Raw genomic sequence first — 6,967 nt, 5'->3', positions numbered from 1 at the left:
ATTATTCTTACCTCCAATTAGCCATGAAATCCTTAGTTGGAAAGGCTATTACAAGAATATGGAGAGTTATGAAAACTGTGTGTTTTGCAAATGTTGAACTTACAATATGGCTACAAATACTGGAAAGGCTGAATCAAAGTCCAAGTATACAGCTTTGACCATATTCTTGCAGAAAAATTAAATGTAAATGTCGCCTTTGCCCAAATGTACCTGGGTAGCTGTGCAGTCATGAGTGAACAGGGAGTAAAGGAAGGGACTGAACACGCACCCCTGAGGGGTCTCTGTATTGAGGATGAGCGTCCTGGGGGTGGCCGTCAGGAAGTCCAGGATCCAGTTGCGGAGGGAGGTGTTTACTCCCAGGGTCCTTAGCTTATTGATGAGCTTTGAGGGCACTATGGTGTTGAACGCTGAGCTGTAGTCAATGAATAGCATTCTCACATAGTTATTCCTTTTGTCCAGGTGTTGCAGTTAAAGGTCTGTGCGTAAATATGTAGTGCACATAAAAATACCTTTTGAGGTTAAATTCCCATGTACCGAATAATAAATACAAGTTAAATGGGTTTCCATCACATTTTCAACTCTAGGCATACTGATGGTGTAGTCATAAAAAATGTTGCGAAGTTATAGCGAATGTGCCTACTCTGGTATTGGCATGTGCACTGTAGCCAACAGCTTGCAGATACAATGCAGGTATAGCCTACTACATGATGAAATTCATATGGACAAAAGTGCAAAATTATTTTTATTTGTCAAATGGCAGCCAAGCATCGATCATCAGGTCACCAGAATAAGACCCTCGATATTTATTGAAAGGAACAGCAGTCCAACAGCAGTCCCAACACTGCTACACCTGGCTTTCAGCTGATCCTTGTCTGGCAGCAAAACAGTTCATTCAGCCTTATTTACTGCCTTTAAAAAAAACGGCTGATATGGCTGACTTGCTTAAACAAATGTGGTTTCTAATGACAATTGAGATGTACAAACTATGGCATAAGGGGACGACAAGCGGATAAGAGGCAATCCGTAATTTTGATTAAGACATTAATGAGCGAGCAACAATGGATGTATTCAATATAACTTTGTTTAGCACTTGAAATGTACAGCAACAGAATTCAGAACATGGGCCAGTCTTACAGTGTTCTCCCTGTACAACAAGTCAGAACCGTAGGAAAAAATAAAGGGGGCATATGAGCAGACAATGAAAGCTCTTACAATATTTGATGATTACATTTCTCGAAAACAAGTTATAAGCTACATAAGAGGGGTAAATAGGCTAAATTATTAGGGTGAGGCACATGGGCTACTAATATCTTACTACACAACATACACTTAGTATTACTTTCTTAGCTACAGTATACATATCTCCCTGGCATATTACATCATTTATGCAGCAGCATACATTTTTGGGCTCACCTTGTGCTGTGCTCACTTGAACAGGAAGGTGGTGCAGCTTTCCTTCGTGGGCAAATTTTGTCATCAAAGTATGTATGGCATTCTCTGAATTTATGGTGCTTTCAAAACAACTGGGAACTCGGGGGGGGGAAAAAACAAGGTTGAATCATGATGACGTCATTTATCTTCAGGTCGTAGCTCTAGAAAGAGGCCGTATTTACAATTCCGAGTTGGATGAACATTCAAAACGTATTTTCCTAGTCGGAGCTTGTTTATTCCCGACTTCCCAGTTGTCTTGAACTCAGGGAAGTCAAGTTTTCCCAGTTCCGAGTTAACAGTTGTTTTGAACGCAACACAAATCATGCTTCATTGACAGCATGGCCAATGTTGAATGTTTATCATTTTAAACTTGGAAAAGAGACCCTTAATCCCAGATTTGGGACCACACAGCCACTGTCACTGATTCCTTCCAAACCACTCATTGTTGAATTTGCAATTTCCAACTTATTTTGTAATGTCCAGTGGCCGATGAGCACCGATACGTTTTATCTATAATTTCTCTTCATATGACAAGGATTAAAAAGGATTTGCCAGTAGATTGTCGACTTGATTCATGATGACTGCTAGCTAAGATTTTGAAAGTATGATGTTGACATGATCAGTCCAATCAAAGCTACTGTACATATGATTTGATGTCATTTTATGTGTGACCAATGACCTTGAGCCTTCTTGGATGGGCACTGCTAATGTAACTCTATGGCAGCACCCAAGGGGCTAGAATTTTCAAGGTCATCCCTTAGAGTTGGCGGTGACGTAGTGTCCCCATGAGTGACAGAACACTGGGCCAATCACGGCGCAACGCTCCATATTTTCTGCTGACTTGCCCCACCACCACAGAAAGCACTGAGCTAGGCTGAAACACCTGCAGTTAGGATCTGCCTTATTCAAGAAAACAAAAAAAGAGACCATGTTTGTATGCAGCTTTATTAACTCAATGATGTATATATTTTTTTACATTGTTTACAAACTCATGTGACAAGTATTAATGCCAAAATTACATGCAAAACACAGGGGCGGAAATCCCGGGGGGGACGGGGGGGACACGACCCCCCCCATCCTGGGAAAAATATGATTTGTCCCCCCCAATATATCACTGAAACATAACTATGTAATTTAAATAATATTAATAATACGCAATGAAAGCAATTGTGCTGATTATAGACACTTAATAGCACGTTTTTTAAGTTTCAAAAGATTGCAACCCCCCCACCCTTTGCCTCACAATGGTTTGATCCACTGCCAGTTCCTTAGCTTGCTAGGTAACAGAGAGGTCGTATCTACTGTCTGAAAGGCACTCAATGCACGTAACTGACGTGAGGTTAATCCAGTCAATCGCGCACACACACTAGCTGAATATGCAGAGCTAGCGCGCAAATATTAACTATTAAGCTAGCTAGTACCTATTCCATTTATGTGGTGTCGTCAAAGATGGAATCAGCATGCAGATGATGTAAGTTAGTGCTTCAAAGTCCCTGTGATAAGGTTAGCGATAAACTGAAATCCAAACTGAACAGAACTACACTCTCTTCTACCATTGTCTTAAATATATTTAATGGTCTCGTTGCAAAAGCTAAATTGTCGCAAGTGAACTTTTATTTATTTATTTTATTTCACCTTTATTTAACCCGGGTAGCAAAGATTATAGCAAACACCACTGAAACTGAATTGGTGCTCGCTAGCTTTGCAAATTCAGCTATTGTTGGAAGCCAGCCAATATGAAACAAACTATTAAAATTACAAAGGTTGCAGCATATGTTGTGTAAATGGTGAACTCATACAGCTGTCAACTCTTGTCATTTTAATCCGTTTCACATTTGCTAGCTACCTTTTAGATCGAAGCCCAAATAGAATGATTGAAGATGATAGAAGCCCATCTCCTACTGTAAATAACCTACACACTGTGTGTGTAGCCAGCCAGCCAGCCATGTAGAAAAATGGCAGAAAATAAAAGACGGACATCAGAGTATTTTTCAATACACCAAAACGCATAGTAAGAACCCTAGTAGCCTAATATCTCAAAGACTAGTTGATAAAATGTTCATAAGAAATAAATGAAATTCTAATGGAAATGTTTCACAATGATGTCATTAGGCAGAGCAGGCAACAGATGGCACACAGACAGCAGAGGTGGGGACAGATATGCAGGGACAGACTGGCAGAGACAGGGAGTCTCAGGTAAGTTTGTTGAGTCTTTGTTTGGCAACATTATGAAAGGTTCTCAATTTTTTTGACTTGTAAAATAGGAACATAATTGGAAAATGCCATGGATACCCCCACTCTCAACTTAAACTGGTGGCTGAACTAAGATTTGTTAAAGGCAATGGTATTGCTGTTGTGATTAGTTGTGTAGTTTTGGGCACCGGTAGTTAGGAGTACGGCAAACACCTTATTTCTTTGGTTCCTCAATATACATTTACTATGTTACAATGTAGGCTATGTTTTACAGCACTACTTTTGGTGTCCCCCTCAGGAATTGCTCTTGAGAAAATTTCATGTAATTGTCCCCTCCAAAATTGATATCAGATTTTTGCCAATGGCAAAACAACAGGCAAGCCCCCCCGCCAAAAAATGTGGGTCTCAAAACAAATGCCCTGTGCACTTTGCACTTTCACCGCCCTGTGAAGTTCCTCATAACTTATTTCATATGTAGACTAATAGACTGCATGCTTTGGTGACATTTCTTATCAGACATGTAGGCTACTTTACTCACATACAAAGGTTGGATGGAAACCTGGTTAATTCCAAGCCATTTTGAGGATGCTGTAATTACAGTGCATTTGGAAAGTATTCAAGCCCCTTGACTTAATCCAGAACCAGTTACAGCCTTATTCTAAAATTGATTAAATATTTTTCATCAATCTACACATAATACCCCATAATGACAAAGCGAAAACAGGTTTTGCAAATGTATGAAACATAAAAAACAGAAACACAAAAGTGTTCAGACCGTTTGCTATGAGACTCAAAATTGAACTCAGGTGCATCCTGTTTCCATTGATCATCTTGAGATGTTTCTACAACTTGACTGGAGTCCACCTGTGGTCAATTCCATTGATTGGACATGATTTGGAAAGGCACACACCTGTCTATATAAGGTCCCACAGTTGACAGTGCATGTCAGAGCAAAAACCAAGCCATGAGGTCGAAGGAATTGTCCATAGAGTGCCGAGACAGGATTGTGTCGAGGCACAGATCTGGGGAATGGTACCAATAAATGTCTGCAGTATTGAAGGTCCCCAAGAACACAGTGGCCTTTATCATTCATAAATGGAAGAAGTTTGGAACCACCAAGATTCTTCCTAGAGCTGGCCGCCCGGCCAAACTGAGCAATCGGTGGAGAAGGGCCTTGGTCAGGAAGTTCACTCTGGCGATATGGGAGAACCTTCCAGAAGGACAACCATCTCTGCAGCACTCCACCAATCAAGCCTTTATTGTAGAGTGGCCAGACTGAAGCCACTCCTCAGTAAAAGGCACATGACAGCCAGTTAGTTAGCCAAAAGGCACATAAAGACTCTCAAATCATGAGAAACAAGATCAAACTCTTTGGCCTGAATGACAAGCATCACGTCTGTAGGAAACCTGGCACCATCCCTACGGTGAAGCATGGTGGTGGCAGCATCATGCTTTGGGGAGGTTTTTCAGATGAAGGGACCAGGAGACTAGTAAGGATAGAGGGAAAGCTGAACGGAGCAAAGTACAGAGAGATTTTTGATGAAAGCCTGCTCCAGAGTGCTCAGGACCTCAGACTGGGGCGAAGGTTTCCCTTCCAACAGGACAATGACCCTAAGCACAGAACGCAGGAGTGGCTTCGGGACAAGTCTCTGAATGTCCTTCAGTGGCCCAGCCAGAGCCCAGACCTGAACCCAATCGAACATCTGGGCCTGCCGGGAGCATATGTGGCAACATTATTATAGGATGACTTGGGAGAATGATGATCTGCAACAGACCGTGCATTCATTTAAGTCATTTAGTCATTCAGTATCAGAAGTAAAAATACAGCCAGACTGGCCTGCTGCTGTGCCTTTCTGGACCTTATAAACTGTTGAGAGTGGATCCACAACTGATCGAAATCAAATGAAACATTCAAGTCACAGGGCTTTTGTGCCATCATTCAAATGACATTTTCACTTCAGCCTAGGATAGAATGTTGTACTCACTTGAAAACAAGAATGAAATTATTCATTGCATTGTTCTTTAATGTGAATGATGCACCTGGCCTCTATGCTGCCTATCAGCTATTCCTATTTGTTCTTGTTGGTTCATATAAAAAATTGATGCAGCTTTGAATTTTTGTGTGTTATGATTGCTAGTTGGCCTACCCACCTGTCACTATGAATGGTGGATAGAGGGCAGGATAGACCATTAGACTGGTAGACTACACTGACTTGTGGTATAGTAAAAGTTAGCACAAGGAAAAGTTTAGAGCATAAGGGAAGTAGAAAAACACCTTTATATTGGGGAGATGCATTCAAGCAGATGAGTAAATGTGGCTAGGATGAAATAAATTATATAGTAAAACCTGCAAAAGAGCAAATGTAAACCAGGGATAAAACACACTACCCTCCCCTGTTCCCAATAAAACACCACACAACTCTCCCCTATTTTGGACCACCCCTCCCCCTAGTAAATTGCGATCTGTCCTTTAAAAATAGTTTTTACGCACAAACTTTATAGGCCTATGTCCAATGTCACTGTGGTGTAACTTTTATTTTGATAGGTGATTTTCAGATGTAGGCTATCCATGTAAAGAGGATTATGGGGAAATCGTTTTTCTTGCAAGCATGTAAACGTTTTAAACAAACTATTATATTAACTTCTATGGGCTACGTGGGACGTCATCGTCCCACTCTATTCAACAGCCAGTGGAAGAGCGTGGCGCGAAATACAAAACCTCAAAAATGCAATAATTTTTTTTTAAACATTTTTTTAGAAGGATTACTTAATCCTATCCCGGGTATTCCTTAAAGAGGTGGGGTTTCAGGTGTCTCCGGAAGGTGGTGATTGACTCCGCTGTCCTGGCGTTGTGAGGGAGCTTGTTCCACCATTGGGGTGCCAGAGCAGCGAACAGTTTTGACTGGGCTGAGCGGGAACTGTACTTCCGCAGAGGTAGGGGGGCCAGCAGGCCAGAGGTGGATGAACGCAGTGCCCTTCTTTGGGTGTAGGGACTGATCAGAGCCTGAAGGTACGGAGGTGCCGTTCCCCTCACAGCTCCGTAGGCAAGCACCATGGTCTTGTAGCAGATGTGAGCTTCAACTGGAAGCCAGTGGAGTGTGCGGAGGAGCGGGGTGACGTGAGAGAACTTGGGAAGGTTGAACACCAGACGGGCTGCGGCGTTCTGGATGAGTTGTAGGGGTTTAATGGCGCAGGCAGGGAGCCCCGCCAACAGCGAGTTGCAGTAATCCAGACGGGAGATGACAAGTGCCTGAATTAGGACCTGCGCCACTTCCTGTGTGAGGCAGGGTCGTACTCTGCGAATGTTGTAGAGCATGAACCTACAGGATCGGGTCACCGCCTT

This window comes from Salmo trutta, chromosome 17 (assembly GCF_901001165.1).
Source record: "Salmo trutta chromosome 17, fSalTru1.1, whole genome shotgun sequence".
Taxonomy (NCBI): Eukaryota; Metazoa; Chordata; class Actinopteri; order Salmoniformes; family Salmonidae; genus Salmo; species Salmo trutta.
Note: the sequence above shows the minus strand (reverse complement) of the source record.